Source organism: Falco punctatus (assembly GCF_963210335.1).
Source record: "Falco punctatus genome assembly, contig: scaffold_29, whole genome shotgun sequence".
In the NCBI taxonomy this organism is placed as follows: Eukaryota; Metazoa; Chordata; class Aves; order Falconiformes; family Falconidae; genus Falco; species Falco punctatus.
In genome coordinates, this window is record NW_027660164.1 from 1,966,451 (window position 1) to 1,986,668 (window position 20,218).

Genomic DNA, 20,218 nt, shown 5'->3' on the forward strand with positions numbered 1-20,218 from the left:
CCACGAAGAGTTCCTGCTGAATGCTGTTCCCCACACAAAGGGGAACAAAGTCCTGCCTCTTCCTGCTTTCAGGGAGTTAGCAGAGCTTTCTGACTCTCTCATTGCAGGTGCTGGTTCGTTTTCAGCAGCTGAACCACTCTGTCTGCTGGGCCCCCGCAACCATTATTACCAATAAAACATTCTTTTCTCTTTTGTGCCTGTGCCTGCCATGGGACTTTCTGGCGTGGGGAGCTGTTATCTGGGGATGAATCCTCAGGGAGGAGTTTGGGATGGTCCCTTCTCCCAGTGACCTTTCCATTGGGCATTAGGGCTGCGTTGAGGTGCTTTAGGTGCAAAACCAGAGCACAATATCACACAGGAGGGTGGCAACTGGAAGGGACCCATGGAGAACATCTGGTCCAACATCTGCTCAAGCAAGTTGCCTGGGACCACGTCCCGGCGAGGTTTGGGTATCTCTGTGCAGCAGCGCCATGAGATCAGAGCAAGGACAAGGCAGAGGCAGGCCATGGTGGCCACAAGGACTAAAGGTGCTGATGCCGTCAGCTGCAGCTTGCTGTCCCCTGCAGCCACCCTCCTGGCGCAGTGCTTGATGGCCACTTTCCTCAGACCCCCTGAGTTCATGGCATGGTGGAGATTAACTGCCACGCCAAACGGTATAGTTGTATCAGGTCACCAACAAACTAACTCTTGGTTTAAATCACACCAACTATCTATTAAAGGTTATCTGAATCCCAGAGATCTAAAAAGGGGGGAAAAAAATCCCCCAGAAAATACTACATATGCTCCCTTTTTCACTTCCAAAGGACGCAGGGTTTGCGTTATAGGTTGCAGTCCACACCTCACCCAGTGCATTTGCAAGACACCAGCTGGGAAGCCAGAACACCTGCCCCCTCCTACCCTGAGGTGGCTGCCAAAGCAGCAGCACGGCAAGGATAGCAAGCTCCCCATCGGGCCACCTGTACCTGCCAAACCTCTGGCTGAGCACTTGCCATGATACCAAAAAACGGGCCAAAAGAAAACCCTCGTGACTTCCTTTTGTAAGTTTAGAAGGCAGGCATTCTTTATTGCAGCACTGGGCACACGGAGATTAGCATCTCAAATCACGTGCAGCCACCTGAACAGCCTTCTGCAATTCATTACAACAAAACATACATGTTCATCACATTTCTCCAAAATATAAGACACATTATAACTACTTCCTCAAAATCGTTTAGATCTGCATAAGACACTTGCGTATGTCACTTTGCTCCTGGGGGTCTTTCTTGGGGTCTCTCAAGACTGCTGGTGGTCAGCAAGCTCCTGAACTCCAGCTGAACTTTCTTGGGGAACGTGTGCTCTACTTGTTCCTATAGAACTTCATTTATTCTCTGTGCTGTATTGAAGGCAACACACCGTTACCCCACTACCCTCATCTATTGCTATAGCCCAGGTGCCTCAGAAAGCTTGCCACCCCTTACTGAGCTTATTCAATAGGCCGAGTTAATCACTGCTTTAGTTGCAGCCTCTCCTAGTGATTCTTTATAACTTAATCCTGTCAGCGAGGCGAAGCCTCCAGCTGTGCCACTGAAGGCAGCAGCCTCGAGTCACCAGGCTGCGCCCTACAGGAAGCAATCCTGACTGCCTGGATCTTGCCGCTGAGAGGCTGTATTTAAAAAATGAAGTGTTTTCCAGCAAGGGAAACAAGGCTTGAGCACTCATACTCTGGCTGGTGACTCTCCCAGGCAGCTGCATATTGCCAGTCCCTCAGCAGGGCAGGTGTAGCCAGGGCCCTGCCGGAGCCAGCAGCAAAACACGCTAGCCCTATTCCTGCAGGAACTATGAATGCCGGGGCGGCTGCGGGGTGCTCTGCGAGTCGGGGTGCCTGGTGCCTGTGCCCAGGACACCTGCCGGCACCTCTTTCCCTCCTTATCTCTCGGCTCACCCCCAGGGCTGCCCCGGCCGGGCCTGACTCCAGCTGCACTGGGGGCCTGGCACACCGGGGGGTTGGAGCCTCCCCACAGAACCCCCGGGCAGCCAGCAGGCAGCAGACACCCCTGCGCTGGCCTAAGGGCCTCCCACAGCCGGCCACAGGTACCCTCAGCCGGGCCACAACCCCAGCATGTGCCTGACCAGCCCAACACGGCTGTCAAGAGGCTGAGGGTAAGAAATGGCAGCTGCCAGCGTGCCCTGGGAACAACATGGCTGCCAGCAGCCCCGGGCCTACAGCTCCCAGCATGCCCCGGGAACAACATGGCTGCCAGCAGCCCCGGGCCTACAGCTCCCAGCATGCCCTGGGAACAACATGGCTGCCAGCAGCCCCAGGACTACAGCTCCCAGCATGCCCTGGGAACAACATGGCTGCCAGCGGCCCCGGGCCTACAGCTCCCAGCATGCCCTGGGAACAACATGGCTGCCAGCAGCCCCAGGACTACAGCTCCCAGCATGCCCTGGGAACAACCTGGCCATGGGGCAGCCCCGGGCCTACAGCTCCCAGCATGCCCTGGGAACAACCTGGCCATGGGGCGGCCCCGGGCCTACAGCTCCCAGCATGCCCTGGGAACAACCTGGCCATGGGGCAGCCCCGGGCCTACAGCTCCCAGCATGCCCCGGGGCACACCTTCTCCCAGCAGGCACTGGGACATCCCTGCCCTGCAGTCGGGCCCTGTGGCTCTGCAGGCCCGGGGCTATTGCCTGGGGCTGTCCGAGCACAGATCCTGGCCCCAGAGCCCCCGTGGGGCAGGGACGAGGGGAAGGGAGGCACTGAGCGGCAGGGAGAGGTGAGTCAAGGTGGAGGGGTGGCTGGAGAGGGACAGGAGGCAGCCAGAGGGGCAGGGGGAGCGAGAGGGGCTGGGCAGGGATGGAGAAAGGACAGGGAGTGGTGAGGAGCGGGCAGAGGGATGGAGAGGGACAGAGGCAGAGAGGCAGAGGGGTGCCACAGATAATGCAGGATCAGCAGCAGGAGAGAGGGACAGGGAGAGTAGCGGAGGGGCAGGAAGGAGGACAGAGGGACAGACCAGCACAGGCAGGGTGAGAGGACAGGATGAGCTGGCTGTGTCTTTGGCAGTGGGCGGCAAAGCTGCTTCTGTGGGTCTTTCCTTTCCCCCTCTGCCCTTATCCCCTCCCCACCCTTCCCCTTGGTGAGTCTGTGTCTGTGGTGTGCCTGCTCTGGTGAAAGGAGCTCCTGCACCAGCCTGAGGGCAAAAGAAGAGGGGCAAGGAGCGAGCTGTTGCAGTCCTTAGTTTGCAGGTTTAATGTATTGTCCCTGTTCAGAAAACACAGTGTGTATGTGTGTCATGGTGCCGGCAGATTTTTATTCTTTACAGCAAATTCTTTAAATACCAGACTTCATGCAGAAGGTTCACACTGTGCTTCTAGTAAACGGAATTGCTTTTATGCATGCTGTGCTTCTAGTAAATGGAATTGCTTTTATGCATGCTGCAGTCTGGAGGTGGCAAGTGCCAGGTTAGAGATGAAGATGGAAATGAAAGCAAGTGACGCACATGCAGTGGTGATCCTGCCACAAGCATGCTGTATATTGACCTCGGAGAATGCTGCAGGGACTCACAGAAGTCAAGGTTTTCAGTGCTGTTTCTGTATTTAATACCCAAGGGATGGTTTCCCTCTGTGTGCGTTTCTGTGCAGGCATGTGCATGGAACATAGGTGTGTCTCTGTGCCATAAGTGGGACTGATGGCAGCTTTTCATTTCATTCCAACTCAAAAGTAAAGAAAGACCGTACCTGCAAAAGAATTCAAACAGCCGTCTTTCTTTCCCAGAGCAAGCATAGAAGTGTGGGGGAGCGGTTTACAGGTTCAGAACTTCAGCCAGCTCTGGATGGTAAACCCTCAGGAGAGGAAAGAGAAGCCCCACTTTTTTAACTACAGCTCTGCTTCCCTTAATGTGTCTTCTTGTTAGATTTTGTCGGTGGTCAGTTTAAAAGGACATGATTAAACTGTGCTTGTTTATCAAGATATTTGAGGGTTATTTACTGTCTTAAATCCCCTTATGAGTGGGGCACTCTGTTGCCCTGTGGGCAGTACAATGTCGAGACTGGTAATTTTCCTTTTCTTCCCTAGTGTACGGATGCATTTATGAAGGCAAGTGTTGGGTCTTATTGGCGCCGCACAAGAAACCAACATGTGAAACCCAGACATTCACTGTTAGAAACAGGAAGAAGCTATGGGCCCTTGCTTCAGATTCTGCAAAAGATGTACCAAGGCTGAGGAAAATGGCAAAAAGGGAAGAAATGCCGTAGCGTAACTTTGGGATGGCAGGTGAGGTTTCCATCAGTGTTCCTCAAACGTAGCAGCCTCATTTTGTTTGCGGATGTGGTGTTGGACTCAAAATGCGAGACTAGTGTCCTTTATTGCGGGTGATAGTGTAGCGCACGTACCTTTCATGTTCCAGGTGAAGTTGCCAAGGCTCTCGTTAAACTTCTGCAGAACCCCCTCAAATTTTCCTTAGTGCGTGATTTCCTTCAACAGTCAAGTCCAGGTCTGTGGCATACAATAACCCCTACCCCATTTGGGATCTGGATGTGGTTGATTTTTAATTCAGACTTATCTGCTGTTAGAGATTTTCAGGTTTTGGTCCAAATAGGGAAATGCTGATTGTGTGCATTCTTTTGCTTTTTCATAGTGTTGTTCCGTGTTTAGTCATTTGTTCCTTACAAAAATGGTGTATGGGTGTCTATGAAGCTGGAGGTGTTTATGTTCTTGTGGCTGAATGTAGCGGTGGAGCTATCTTGCTGTATTTAAATCAAGAGGAGTGTAATGTAACTTTACTTAAAATCTGGTCTTGGTAGGCAGATCCTACCCTGATAAGCATTAAAAAAAAAAAAAAAAAATATAAATACAAATCTGTGACAAGGTATAGGTGAAGCACCTGAACTGGTGCAAGGCAGGAATTCTCTCGCTGATATCCACACATTGCAGAACTGTTGCCATCATGACCTTGAAGCAGTGAGCCATTAATGTTAACTACTAGCAGCTTGTGAACCTATCAGTCAAGGTAGAAAATAATGTCCCACTGCCACCTTTTTAATTTTTTTTTTATGTTTTAAAGTTTCTGATTTGATACTTTCTGATGTATTTGAAACCTGTGTCATTATCCTATGTAGTTTGTGACAAGTGTGTGGCAGATGGGCCTTTACTGCTTGGAGAGGTGGTGAGATGGAGAGTGGAGAATGGTTTTATGGCACAAGTGTAAAAGTATAAGAAGGGATTAAGAGGCTCGTGTACCTTGCTGCCAGTTCAGTGGCATGAGAATTCGTGTAATGACAAATTCCTTCTGGCTGAGTTTCCAACCAGAGCAACACTAGCAATGGATGTCGTTCCCAAATGGTGAGGTGGTTGTAAGCTTCATCAGTAGTAGAAGCTGTGGAGAAAGTCACGAATCATCTGCCGTTCTGCAAGTCAAGTGCTTGGCTCTTTTGTCACTAGTGTTGATTTAAGGGTACATTGCTTATAAATAGCACTTGACCTTTGTAATTCTTCATACTGCTAAGTTCTCGGTGCCATCAGAGAACCATTGTGCTGTGAAGGCCCTGTAAACATACGGCAATGTTTGTGTTTATCCATTTTGGCCTCCCTTAGGTGGATTATTTTGTAATTTGAAACCTTAGTGGCAGGATTTGGGGCTTTATCCTGATCAGCCATCTAAGGGCCAGCTCTCGGCTGCAGCTGCAGCGTAAGTATTCAGGTGGTTTGAGCACCAAATGAAACTTCCACTTGGCTGTCATTTTGGCTTTTCCCTTCCTCTTAATTTTTATATTTTAATAAAGAGTTTTAAATATTTGGCTTCCTTACAGAAAAAAAAAAAAAAAACAACTAGTGCTATCCTTGTCCTGTTATGATAAACCCCTAATCTGGAGGGCAGAAAGCTGAGACCACCAGGAAGACGTTGAGAGGAAAGGGAAGAATGTTAGAGCCATGAGTTGGGTGTTCTTCAGCTGGCCAGATCTGAGGAGGTGGAAAAGGTGCCTCAAAGGTAGCTACAGGGAAGCGCAGGAGAGCAGCTGGGAGCCAGAAGTGTGGTGTGGGCATACGGAAGTGTTACACTGTGGTGTGTCAGGCAAATTATTTTCAGAAGGTTTCATATTTGTTGTCATTTCCCAAGCTCCTGAGGTGCAGGAGTGCTGGAGGCAAGAAGCTGCCAGCATCATATTGTGGAGAAAGAACACTTCTATCTCCATTTTACTTTCCTCACTTCTGTGTTGCGCTGGCAGGGCAGTACAGACCCGGACCCGGAATTTGGACCCAGACCCTGACCCTGACCCTGTGAGTACGCAGGCAGCTTGTGTGGCCAGTGCCAGTGTGGTTCTGGCACAGAGGATCAAGCGCTTCATGCTTCAGAGCTGTCAGGCTGACACTCTTCAGCACTCAATGAAGCTCTAAATTACAGCTAAGGGAAGAGAGAAATTTTGCTTCAGAGCTTGATAATGTCGTTCTGATCCATCCTTTTGCTTGTTCAGTGGCTACAGAAGGGAGCCACTGCCTTGGTAGGAGCATCCATTGAGTTCTTCATGTGTGATATTGAGAATCATTGTGTCTGTCTATGCATGAGATCATTACAGTAGGTGTTTTGAAGATGTTCATGTGCGGTACATAAAACCTTTGCCAGTAAAATAGTAAATCCACGCAGTGGGGTCTAAAGCACACAGATCTAGTGCAATCCTCCAAAGAGCTTTGAAAGTGTCTCCCCGAGGGTACAGACCTGGCTGTTGGTGATTCTGTTGACCTGTCTTTTATAGCAGGTTGCTTGGAGAAGTTGCTATGTCAGAAGTTGTCTTCTGGGGGCCGAATGCTGCAAATGGTAGGATGTTTAAGGAAGCAAATGAATAACCTTCAGACTTGGTTTTACTCTTTTAACAGATTGTACACAAATGGGAGGCCTGAGCAGGCTGCTTTTAGCAGGGGAACGTGACCTGACTGCACAGGAGGCAAGGAACTCTCTTCTTCTCACTGACCATGAGCCCTCAGTTTCAAGGCAGATCTGAAGAGGAATATTTGACCCGTGGGAAATGCAACTTCAGATACGTAACTCAGGTGGGACTGCAGTGTGTGCCCTGTGATAGGAGCCGTGTATCCCAAGCGTGAACGTAGAGGTTGGGCCCGGTTTTTAGCTTGGTTCAATCTGAACTCTGCTGACTGATTCTGTGATCAAGGGCAGGCAAGTCTGCCCCTGAGAGGATGCTGTCATGGGTGGAAGGGTTGAAGTGCAGTGACTGCGTCAACAAACAGGTGGTTTGAAAAGTCTTTTGGGCAAGGATCTGGTATGCTGGTGTAATGCCTTTTCCTTTTACAAAGGTGTCCAGTAAACACAAGTGTTCCTGCATGTGTCCAGTAGAGCAGAGACCTCTGTACTTTCTTTGGACTGATTGTTGTGTAAAATCGGGGTTTTAGGGACAGCTTTAAAAATTGTTCAAAAGGTGTCTTGTATGTTGGGTGAAATGGGTCATCACTTCCATAAACCTCTAGCCTGTAAAGAAGAGCCGTGGAAGTAAGGAGATTTTCTTTTTTTCTCTTTTTATTGTTACTGGGAGGAGAAGCAGCGATTAACTGTTGACCTGTGATACTCCCAGATGCAGGCTGTGCAGTGCATTTGAGGTGGATCACTCCTGTACTGCCAAGACTGAGCCCAGACTCCTCAATGCTTTGCACACTGGCAGTGGAAGTCCTTGTGCAACTGTGGGTACTGGCTTTCTGTGCTGTAGCGTGAAAAATACAAAGCACTGGGGTTAAGGTTTGCAGAGAAGTGGGAAAAAGTTGATTATTTTGTGCTAGGAAGAGAATGTCCTGTACTTTTCAAACTTTGAATGTTTCCACTTGGAATTTAAAAACTGCTTTTAACTCTGCTGTTATGTTTCAGTGGGAGGGAAGGTGTCTTGTAGTTACAGATGATCCGTTCCCTTAAGAAGGATCTTTGCCTTCTGAGCTGAGCTTTCTTGGCTTTACATAAAAGTGCCTCAAGCTGTACGATTTCAGATGGCAGTGAAGGAGTTACATCTCCGTGGGGATTTAGAGACAAATCCAAAAGCATGTTGCCCTATCATTTCAATATATGAACGTTTCTAAACAGGATTTGCTGGGTTTTGAGCAGGAGACCCATTTCGCATGTGCCTACATAAACCCCGTTTTCTCAGACAGACACATGCATTATGGTTTGTGATGCAATATTTACTTGATTCGTAAGCCGTACTGTGCTGTGCTCTTCTGGGCTTGTCGTAGTCCTTTGAAATGCAGCCCTGCGCATCAAAGGGGCAAGCTGTGTGATCTGCTTTCCCCCACAACATAGAGCAATGTAACTGTCGTAAGTACAGGCAGAACAAAACTAGTTGAGGGATTTGTGGGCTGCTGTTCAAATCATGGTGGGCCAGCAGTCAGCCCATGCTTACTAATACATTTAATTGTCCTACGCCACCTGAGGGGCAGGACAGTGTCAGGGCATTTTCCCAGGGAATAAAACTGGACATGTCTGATTCTCTCCGAGGGTCCCCTATGTAAAAAAACATCCTTCAGCACCATCTGGGTGCTTGGTGTTCTCAAAAGGACCCAAAGGGATGAAGTTCACTCCTGCTGCCTGCGTGACAGCAGGAATTATGTCTGCAGCTGTGCTTCTGCGCACTTCGAAACTGCCTCCGTTTCTTTGCTTGGCCAACCAGAAAAAAACAAAAAAACCCTACGCTGACTTGGCAACAGTGTCTTGCTGTCCTCTCTGAAGGAAGTTATTTACCATCATCTCGCAGCTTGTCAAATGTGCACCAGGTGTGAAGAAGAACATGACGTGCACTGTCCTAAGCTCTCAGCAGGTCAGGTTTTGCTGTCCTCTGGAAACTGTCTAGCTCTTCAGTTTTTCTCCACAAAGGACACATTGTTTGGAGTAGTGATGGGGTGGCCCCCCAAATGCCCCAGCTTTGTTTCTAAGTGCTATTAAAGTATTTTGCCTCCTGAAGAGACTGTGTTCCTCATGAGGAATAGTTACTTCTCAATCAAGCGACCCCCTTTCCGTCTAAAGGGATGGAGCTTGAGACTGTGGAGGTGGAGGTGCTTGGTGAGGGAGGCAGTCAGGCAGTGCCACTCTGGGGTGCCCAGCTGCACAGGGCAGTGACGGCACCCATGTGCCTGGCGAACGCTTCTCTCGTGGTGTTGCAGGGAGAAGGTGTGAGGGTGCTGGGAGAGAGCCGGCGCCCCTGGGAATGACAGCAGCTAAAGGTGAGGGCTGGCTGCGTGGGCAGCAAAGGGTGAGCCAGCCATTCCCTTTGCAAATGCAGTGGAGAGGGAGGGAGCCCCTCCATCAGCGCAGCAACGTCTGCTGGGGCAGGGCCGGAGGCACCGGCACCCAGGGCAGGGCTGGCAGGGGGTCTGAGAGAGCCACTCCGCCACCCCCTTGCTTACTGACCCTGTGGGGAAATCACTTTGGGGGCAGCGATTAAAAAGTGCGTGCAAAGTTTTTAGGTCCAATTGGAACACTGAGAAGGGGTTCGGGGCCTTTCTCAGAGCGCCGCACGTTGCATGGTCATGTGTCATACACAGGTTTGGTGACTGGTTTCTCGCTTCTAATGCAAACGCGTACGCATCCTCAGTAGCACTGCTGAAGTGTTTTACGGACTACGCATGCTCCCCAAGTGGGATTTTGGCCTCTTTGGGGCAGAACTATTTCAGTTAGAGGTCACCATCTCCCACTGCCACAATTATCTTTGTCCTATTTTAAACTCATTTTCTGTTGATGTCAGTGGATCCCAAGACCCGATCAGCTTGTGTTCTCTTGCAGCCAGAACTTTCCTCATTGGAAGTCTTCTTCCTGCACAATTTAGATAACGGTGCTCTTTCCACTACCTGGTCTTTGTTTATCACCCCTGCCAAGGCTGCCTCCCTTGATGAGAAGTCCCTTCATTTGTAAATACTCTAGAGAGTGGGTCAGCTCGGTGGAGGTGTCATCTCGACAGAGGGGAAGGTGGAGGGTCAGATCTCTGCATGTGGCAGGGGCTGCATTAACCCTCATCTCCCGCTGCGTGAATGACCGCAGGCAGAGGCACTGTGCAAGGAACATCAAGCCTTTAATGAATTAAGACAGACAGATCTGGTAGAGGGCTGGGGCTGCAGTGGGCAGGTGCAGGTCACACGTCAGAGGGATCTGTGCGCCACACCTTCTCTATCAATATATCAACGGCGACTGGGGCGGTGTGGAGCACCTTGTCTCCTGGTGTTCCTCAGGGTTCTGGCTCGCTTGGTGGGCACATAGTCGCTATTGGATGCCCTCTGCTTGCTGCTGCCCCCCTGCTCCCCGCTACAGCCCACCGCCGTGGCATCCCTGTCCGGCTTCCCCTTCCAGAGGGTTTTGGAGCTTTTTGCCACCGGGCACACCACCATCTTCTTGGGTGGCATGCTGCCCCGTGGGGACGTCTCTGGCATCCTGAGGGTGTCAGCCAATGTGGGGCGCTTGGCCTGTTTGCCAGCAGCCTTGCCTGATCTGAGCACCACCCGGCAGGAGGAGATGCCCGGTGGTGGTGGCAAGTGGGTCAAAATGACCCGGGGCTGCCTCCGCAGCACCTCCTCCACCAGCTGGGCCATGCAGGGTGGATGATGCTGGGGTGCAGTCGGGGGCTGGCCAGGGGACTCCTCAGCAGGATCTGCTGAGGACTCTCTGGGAGACCCTAGTGGGGACCCTCTGAGCATCCCTTCAAGGGGCTCTCCTCTGAAGTGTCCATAGGACCCTCCTGAGAGGGCTCCATGGGACTCTCTGGCAGCCGGGTGGGGAAGACCGCTGCCAGCTCACCCTGCCTGCCCGTGGTGTCCAGCAAGGGGGATGTTGCCACCCTCTGCCAGGAGGCGTTGGTGTCCTCCTGCATTGCAGCCACCACTTGGTCCTTGGGACAGTCGCCCTCCATCATGCACTCCAAGAGGTCAGGGATCCTGTTGAGAGTGGTGGTCAAGACAGGGACATCAGGGACACCACGGTCGGTGTCCTTGCTGTCCCCCAGCCCTGCCACCAGTGATTGCTCCTTGGAGCAGCCACCCTTTGCCACGTACTCTGAGAGCTCTGGGAGCTTGTTGAAGAGGTTGGTCAAGCAGGAGCCGCTGAGAACTTCATGGAGCTCCAGGATGCTGTAGAGCCAGGTGAGCAGGTCACTGCTGTCCATAGTGGCCGAATGCTCATCCTGAAACTGCAGATTGTCCTCTGCCAGCTCAGGAGAGGCCTCATTGAAGGCATCTGGCCCCAGCTTGGGCAGGGCCAGGAGATTCTCTGGGCTTGGCGGGGTGGTCACCACTTCTGAAAAAGCAAACAAAGCCAAGCCACCCCCAGGGTGATGCAAGCCTTCCTTGGTGCAGGTCACCCCCTATGGGCTCTGTCACCCTGCAGACCTCACCTTGGTGCTTGGTCCTGCTTCTGCCAGAGAGCATATCCAGGGCGGGCTGGCAGGGGGTGGCAGCAAGGATGCCATCCTCACTGGCCACCGCATCATTGTTAAAGGCCTCCAACAGCTTCTGGGCGCTGCCAGGATGGGTGCAGAGCACAGGGGGGACCTGCACGCAGTGCTGAGCCGCAGGGTGTTGGGGTGGCAGGGGCCCAGCATGGGCAGGGATGTTCAGCACAGTGCAGCCCATAGGGTAGAGGGGCTGCCCCTGGCCCACGTCCCGTGGGCCCAGCCCCACTGGCTGGTGGGGCACAAGTGTCCCCATCACCACTTGCTGTCCCTGGCCATAGGCAGGGGGACAAGGAGCAGGCAGAGGGGGCAGCTGCACACCGCTGGGGAGCTGCAGCACGTGTGGCAGCTGCACAACCTGCCCCGAGTCCCCCAGGGGCCCCTGCACCCCCTGCCAGGTTGCCTGGGTGGGCTGATGGGTGACAGTGGGGAGCTGGGAAGGCCAAACGGTGATCAGCAGCCCTGGGACAGAGGGTAGCACACCAGCAGTGACCAGTGGTGGCATGGTCAGAGTGGTGAAGCTTGTGCCGGGCACCTCTGATGCCGTCGGCAGCTGGAGGGGGAACCTCTCTGTTGGCAGAAGCGAAGGGGGGTGATGGGGTGAGATGCTGGCTAACAGAGCTGGCTGGGGGTTACCCGGAGGGCAGGAGCACCACGAGGAGCGTGCTGCTCTATGCTGTAGCAGTTGGCCAGCGTGGCGTTTGTTGGGGCAAACAGTGTAATGGGGTTTCATCTCCAAGGTGATCATTCTGCCAGCACCTGGGTCAGCCAGCGTTGTGACAGTTTGACTTTTAATGACAGAACAACTTCCCATCTCAATGGTTTCCCATCCTGCTGATGCTTTCCTGCCCTCAGCGCTGATTTCCCACCCCCACCATTAGTTTCCCATCACAACTGTTTTTTGTTTGGGGAGTTGAGTTTCATGTCAAAGGGGAGTTTTCACCTAAATTTCTGTTGATGTCAGTGGATCCCAAGACCTGGTCAGCTTGTATTCTCTTGCAGCCAGAACTTTCCTCATTTGAAGGCTTCTTTCTGCCTTCTTTCAGCCAGGGCAGGGCTGGGAGGGAGTTTGAGAGAGCCACTCCTCCACTGCCTTGCTTAGGGACCCTGTGGGAAAATTGCTTTGGGGTGGGGGCAATTTGAGAAAACTGGTACCTCAGAGAAGCATAGTATTACAGGAAGCTTTTTAGGGTAAAAGACAGCTGTCGCTTTCAGGATGGCTGGCATTCACCATCCTAAGTGTGTGTTGCCACGGCTCCCTAAGCAGCGCAGCCTGCAACCTCAGCACGTGCTGACAGGAGTAACGGAGGCTGGAGCGGAGTGGAGACCCTGCGGCCAGGCTCTGTTATGCTCCTACAGGAAGGGGAACTTGACGGTACCACAGAGCTGATGAGATGTCCACTGCCATGATTTTCCCTTTTATAACAAATTCTACCAGGGACGAGCAATGACAGAAAAGGCAGGAATATGGTTACGCCAATACTTCACAGTCCCTTGAACTTGTTGGAGTTCCAGCGTACCGGACGGATTGTGCCCGGATTCTTTCTTTTCCAGTGTGTCTGGTGGAAGAGAGGCAGCTCCTGCAACCCACCAGACTCCTTGGAATTTAACTTCTCGTGCTGGCCCTTGGCACTTTGACTCTGGGACTTCCAGTCCCAACTTGATTAGTGTTGCCCAAATGTTTTTCATTGCATCTGTAATGCTTTCTGGCCCTTCTGCCCCGCTGAGGATGCCATCAATGTATTGATACACTGTGAGGCCAGGTGGAATGGTGATCTGTGCTAAGACTGTGGCCGGAGCATTGTGAGCGATAGTGGGGCAGTGTTTGTATCCTTGCAGAAAACTGTTTGAAGACATACTGAGTCCCGCTCCAGGCAAAGGCAAACCGGGATTTTTCTTGTGCGTGGAGCAGAATCATGAGGAATGCATCTCTAACATGTAAAGCATCTAAAGCTAACCTAACATCTATGCTAACCCTAATGTCCCACAAAAATCACTGGGTAGCTAGGTTACTGACAACGAAAGGAGAGGAAACAGCACTGGGAGAATGAAAATATCCCACTAAGTCAATTTTTTGTCTACCTATACAGCAGAAGTGTTCTTTCGTGTTAAAGTCAGAGTATGTTCTGATTTGCACTGCCCCACTAAATGGTTTTATGCTGCAAAGGTTTACTAAGAAATAATTGTTAGTGTTCTTCCTGGTTATGCACCCACATCTTATAATGAAAAAATTAGATGATAACGTCTTTGCTGTGCTACAGTGTTCTATAACTGAGAGTTAGGTTGTGTTTTCATTTTAAGCATTCTCAAAAAAATACGGATAATTACAGCTTTTACTAGCAGCACTGCGGCAAATGTGAATTCACTGGTGGGCTTTTAAGCCTCACCTCGGCATGTTTGATGTAGGAACAAACGTAACAAGTACTCTAGTATTTTTGCCAATGCTTTCCTGCACAAATTGTATTAAAAGCATAGATTCTTCTGGTCTTCCATGCAGAAAGTATGGTGAGAATAAATCTGATATTAAAATGACTTCTTCAGATGTCAGAGGTTTATTTAGAAATGTGCACTACCTGTATTTTTTCTTATTTACTTGCAGTGGGTCATAACAACCTGCAGAGAAGATACGCAAAGTACGTCATCCCCATTATTTCCATTCCTGGGTTATGATAGAATTTGGCACAGAATTTTAGATCAATTGCAAAAAGTAATGCCGGGCCACGCATATTCAGATTGATCCATGATCCCAGGTAGCTGTATGGGATTTGGTAATTTTCTTTAATAAGTAAAGGAAAATTGCACGTATTATGAAAATGAGAATTTAGTGAGACAAAGGGCAGTTCCAGTTCCTTTTTCACTAATACACAGAGATGTTCTAACATATCAAACAAAAAGAATTTCTAAAGAAGTAGACCTTTCTGAGCTGGAGAAGAGGTAGATGAAATAGAAAAGATAGATCTAAAATCTGCAGCAAAATATTGCCTCTAAAGGAAGATGTGTTGGGTTTTTTTTTCTTCATGGAAACAAACGAACAATTACTCTGTGATTCTCCAGACTGGAAATTTGCATAAAGCTGTGTAGTGTGGTTTTCAGTAGTATAAAAAGCAAAAGCTCTTTAGGGTTTCAAGTACGTCTTTGCAACAGCTGTTAAAAATATGCAAACACACAGATTGTTCCATTGTATGAAAACACCTTCATTTACTACTTATTTGTCATACAGGGAGTAAACTAGCAGTGACGACCGTTGGAAAGTTTTAGATGAATAAAAAAATCCTCCAAACCAGGAAAAATACTGTGCTATCAGGTAGCTGCAGCTTTGCTGTGTGAGCTTATTATTCACGTGGAGACTTTTTCTAAATGTGTCACTTAAGGCAGGGATGGCTTCTAATTCTAAAAAGCCATTTGCCTAGAGCAGTCGCTCATGTGCCACATACAGGATTTTTATGCTAACACTATTAAAAAATTTCCCTAGAAAATTTTCCCCCTTCTTCGAGTAAATACAACCGATGTCCCTAACTGTCTCAGTTTCCTATTCCACCATAGGTTGCTGTATTTCAAAGACAAAGTTAACCAACGGCTGGTTACTAACCGAGGGCTCAAACCAATTTTGGAGCAGTCAGGTAGAGAGTTGCCATTTAGTCTGGACCCACTGAAGTGCCAATGTAAATATAAACAAAATAAGGTATATCAAACTTTAGGTTCTCTAGCAAAACAATGGAAAGAATATGAAGAACTACGTCTTGTCTGCTGTTTCCCATAAGTGTGGTGATCGGCTCCCTGGAAAACAAGAGGCTGGGCTGGTCCTGGCTGTGCCCATGAATATGCCAGCTGAGTGCTAGGTGGTAGCAAGGAGAGCACTAGAGAAAAGCACAGACCCATTGACCCAGCACCACCGTTCTCATGTTCTTCATGCATGTGAGGCCTGTTAGCCATTGTACATGTATTTATTCTAACACGGGACATCAGTCAACTGTCACAACACCGGTGGATTACCAGCCCTTCATCATATGCTTCACATATAGAGTTAAAGGAGAAATTTACACAGACGTGGGTACCACTAGGTTTGCTTTAATCGCCACTCAGAGCTGGGCCACCACCCCAAGCAAGTGGCAGAGAGCAAAGGGATACAGCACGGCTTATATACACTTATCAAATCATTAGTCAACGCCCGAGGTTTTTAGAAGTTTCCTTTGGTCTTGTCCATTCTGCAAATCCATCACCTGACCCTGTCCCTGTTGATTCATCTATTTGCTTCCAGTCTCTGCCTCGGTTCCAAGCTCCTCCTCGGATCGTGATCTTTCTGCCTGCTTTAACTCACACACTCCTTCAAGCACACTTAGTCTTTGAACAAGCAATTCCTATTCACATATACTGATATTTTTTTTCTTGAAACACCTGTGTTTCTGCGAGCACCTGTGTGCACAAGTTGATCATCTGTTGTTTCTCTGTTCTTCCAGTGATTAACTGGACTGGGTGTTAAACCAGCCTTGGATTAGGGCTACACTAGGGACAGGGCCTGGTTCTGCCACTTAGCTGCTTTAGCACTTTAAATTTCTGAGTTCAACACACATTTTCTTTAACAAGCAATACCAGAACAATGGAGAACAATTAACAATGGTTTGGTCACTGCTGTGACAAAATAATGACAATCATTATTTCTGGTGTAGGTTGCTGTATGTCGTATTTATGAAACTAGGATTTGCCGGAAGAAAAATGTTCTATTTCACACCCACAGATGAGCTCCCTGAGATAGGCATCCACGTTTTAACAAGCCTTTACATCAAAGGCTGTAAACGAGCGTCAGTCTGCACAACCAGCTGGGAATCTTGTGTTGTTCCAGGCACATCTTTTTGTCCCATTCAATACCTTGTCTGTGTGATTTGCCTTTTTGTCTGTCTTGTGCTCTCCTGCTAAAGACTTTATAGGCCTCAGTCTTCTGATACTGCTCCAGCTCCTGCATCTAATGCTCCTTATCTCTATCTGCTCCATCAAGGTATTGCTGAAACAAAGAAGTCCAAGAGTACCAGGGAGTTGCCTCCCCTTCAGGAGGAAGGGAAGAAAAACAACTTGCCCGATGAATGCTGGTCCATTTCACCTATGCAAACAGGAAAGGAGTGAAGAAACAATGAGAATGTACGTGAGATGCAAAGACACAGGATTTCTGGATAATATTACTGTACTCTGGTGTCTGTCATGTCCGTGTTTCCCCCCCACCCCCTTTTCCCTTTTTTTTTTTAATTCAAATCACTATTCTATTAACTCTTTCTTTTTTTTTTTTTTTTTTTTTTAGATCAAGCTTTAACGTTCAGACCCGTAACTGCAGGGTTCCAATAAGCCCTTGTTTTTGTGCCCCACGGACAAAAATGCACTACCATTCTACAACCACACACTTTTCCCATCTGAGAGGCAAACAAAACATCATGGCTATTGGAAAAGAGCAGCATAAATATCAAAGAGCCTAGGTGATATCAATTTAAGCTATCTACGTTTAGGTTAAAAGAAAACCTCAGGCTAGGAAGAAAAAAATATTTCACACGTGCCTAATAGAATGAGCTTAACTGGAGAATTTTTTAGGGGGACCGATGAACTGAAAACCATTTAAGAAGGGGTCACAACACTTGCTAAAGGGATCCTTTCCAGAAAAAAAAAAAAAAAAGTTGTTGAGCAAGTTTTTCACCCAGTGAGTTTAAAATGCAATGGAAATAAGTATTTAAATCAGAGTGAACATTAGTCACTGGATATGCCTTTTATTTTCATTGCGTCATCACAACAATACATGCAATAGTTATAAATTTCATGCATTTGCAAACCTGTTTTGATGCTGCTGAGGAAACAGTTAACATTCTAGATTGGGGTGCAAATTTAGTGATGCTGGGTTTGCATTTCTTTTGGACACTGTATTCTTCCAGAAGACATTAATTCTTCTCTTCTGTCTCCAGCAATGCGCTGCTGACAGAGTACAGTAACCGAGTCAAAAACAGCAGAAGTTTTTCCTCCGATTGTGTCTTGGATGAATGGTTTTGATCAGTAAGAAGGAGTTCTACTGTACTACGTGTAAGTAGATGTCCTGGGTTTTCTAGCGCAGATCTATACAGTTCTTTAATATTTCTTTATTATTATTTTTTTTTTCTTACACAACTTAAACAAGAAGAATGATTTTTAGGGTGTTTGCTGTATGACTATAGGAATGGTCTTTTTCTAGGGGAGACTCACTATTTGGTCAGCTCAACCAGTCCTTATTTCAGTCAATTCCAGTCAGCTCAGCGGTCCTTATGCTCACCACACAAAAGAAGTAGCAGGACTACCAGGCTGGAACAGGGGAAGCGCGAGACTTTCCCTTCAATTGTTGTATCGGACAACTAGTTCACTAGTTGCTGCAGCTCAGACAGACTGGGACCCCGGGGACTGGGACCCCCGCGGCCTGGGACCACGACCAGGACCCCGGGGACTGGGACCCCCACGGCTTGCGACTGGGACACCCGGGACCAAGACCAAGACCCCAGGGACTGGACCCCTGTAGTTTGGGACCGAGATCCCTGTGGCTCGGACCCGGACTGGGATTAAGACCCCCGGGACTGGACCCCCGCGGCTCAGACCAATCAAGACCCCCGGGACTGGACCCCCGCGGCTCAGACCAATCAAGACCCCCGGGACTGGACCCCTGCGGCTCAGACCAGGGCCCGGGTCAGAGACCCCCGGGGACTGGGACCCCAGCGGCTCGGGACTGGTGCCCCCGTGGCTTGGGACTGGGACTGAGACGGCTGGGCCTGGGACCCCCACGGCTTGGGCCGGGCCGGGGACCCCAAGGACTGGGACCCCCGCAGCTTGGGACCGGGACACCTGCGACTCGAGACCTGGACCAGGACCGGGACCCCCTGGACCGTGATGCTTGCAGCTAGGGACTGGGACAGGGACCGAGATTCCCGGGACCGGAAACCCCACGGCTCAGACCAGGGACCGGGACGGGGACTCCCGGGACCGAGACCCCCGTGGCTCAGGACTGGGACAGGGACAGTTATCCCCATGGCTCGGACTGGGACTGGGGCCAAGACCCCGGGACCAGACCCCTGCGGCTCGGACCAGGGTCTGGGACTGGGAGCCCCACAGCTGGGGACCGAGACCGGGACCCTGACCCCCAGGACTGGGACCCCCGTGGCTCAGATGGGACGGGGACTGGGATTCTCGCAGCTCAGGACTGGGACCTGGACCACTGGGATCCGTGACCCCAGCAGCTCGGGACCGAACTGGGCCCCGGACCCCTGCAGCTTGGGACCGGGACCCCGTGGACCAGGACCCTAGCGGTTTGAGACCAGGACCGCCACCCCCGGGACCTTGACCCCCGCGGCTAGAGACCGGGACCAGGACCCCCACAGCTCGGACTGGGACCAGTTCTAAGACCTCCGGGGCTGGGACACCCGCAGCTTGGGACCGGGACCGGGATCCCCGGGCTGGGACCCCCACGGCTCGGATCAGGGACCGAGACTGGGACCCCCATGGCTCAAACAGGGACCAGGACTGGGACGGCCGGAACCGGGACCCCCACGGCTCAGATCAGGGACCAGGACCCTCTGTGTCTTGCACCAAGACCAAGACCTGGGGACCAGGACCCCTGCGGCTCAGACTGGGAAGGGGACCGGGACCGCCGGGACCGGTGCCCCCGCGGCTCGGGACCACAACTGGGACGAGGACCTCTGAGGTTGGGACCGGGACCAGGGCCAGGACCCCCACGGCTCGGGACTGAAACTGGGACCGGGACGCCCATGGCTTGAGATTTGGATGACCAGGACCGGGACCCCCACGGCTCGGACCAGGACCGTGACCCCCAGGACCGGGACCCCTGCGGCTCGGGACCGGGAGCAGGACAGGGACCGCCGGGCTCGGACCAGGAACCCTGGGATAATGACCCTTGCGGCTCGGACCAGGCTGGGACCAGGAACCACGGGGCTCGGACCGGGACCGGGACTGGGACCCCGGGACCGGGACCCCCGCGGCTTTGATAAATGAATTGTAAAGGCAAACCAGCTCGTTTTGTCATGACTTGTGGAAATGCATCTGTATCCTGTGCTGACATGCTATTTTGTTTTGCTGCAAACCACACAAGTCTGCATCTAGAGAGGACAACGTATTAGTCATCACCAGTGTCCTTACACAGCCTCTTTACAGCCTCACTGCCTGGACTGCAGGCGTGCTCTTGCCTTTTCCAGGCATCCGAGTGATGAGTTTTGCCTCAATATTGCCTCCACAATATTTTATTTTTCTTCAGTATTTTCAGATGACTCCTAATATAGTTTCATATACGAAGCACTTTACTCACTTGTGTAGATCATTAAAAAAAACAAACCACCCACCATGAATAGTGTATCTACGTATTTTGCCAAAATGCAGGTATGTTTTTTAATTATAATTTCCAATTCAGTACCAGGGTTACTTTAAATAATTTAATTCTTCTTCTAAATGCTTTACCAAAACACATAACAAATTCTCCCCCTATGAGTGCTCTGCCAGTGCACGCTATGAGCTTGGCAACTTGATCGCTTGCTCAAAGTGATGATATATTGAGCTGCTTTTGCTTCACAAAAGTATTTTCCTGAGCTGTCAATCCATGTTTCAGTCTTAGTCTTTATCTTTTCTCACTTGTCTGACCAAAGAATCATATTTATCTTTATGTTGAGTTTCGTAGTGACAATGCAAATTGTATTCCTTGAAGGCAGACACTGAATTCTGGCATATCAGACAAACAGCTCTTTCTTTGTACTCCGTGAAAAAATAATCAGAAGTCCACATTTCTTGGGACACCCCGCACTCGGAGTCAATT

At 50.2% G+C, this 20,218-nt stretch overlaps 1 protein-coding gene and 1 long non-coding RNA gene across 4 annotated transcripts in view; one reads left to right on the plus strand and one right to left on the minus strand.

The window, feature by feature from the left end:
- LOC308057729 (heat shock factor protein 5-like) overlaps nucleotides 1-20,218 on the minus strand; it is a 310,493-nt gene that overhangs the window by 271,417 nt on the left and 18,858 nt on the right. The gene's annotated exons all lie outside the window — the stretch shown is intronic.
- LOC308057737 lies at nucleotides 631-20,015 on the plus strand. Of its 3 annotated transcripts, none has more exons than XR_013925430.1 (5): nucleotides 631-2,756; nucleotides 3,303-4,252; nucleotides 6,851-7,024; nucleotides 16,397-16,536; nucleotides 16,694-20,015. It is a non-coding gene; the product is annotated as an uncharacterized lncRNA (long non-coding RNA). The 3 variants fall into 3 exon arrangements; XR_013925431.1 differs by having other exon boundaries at nucleotides 4,055-4,252; XR_013925432.1 differs by lacking the exon at nucleotides 6,851-7,024 and having other exon boundaries at nucleotides 4,055-4,252.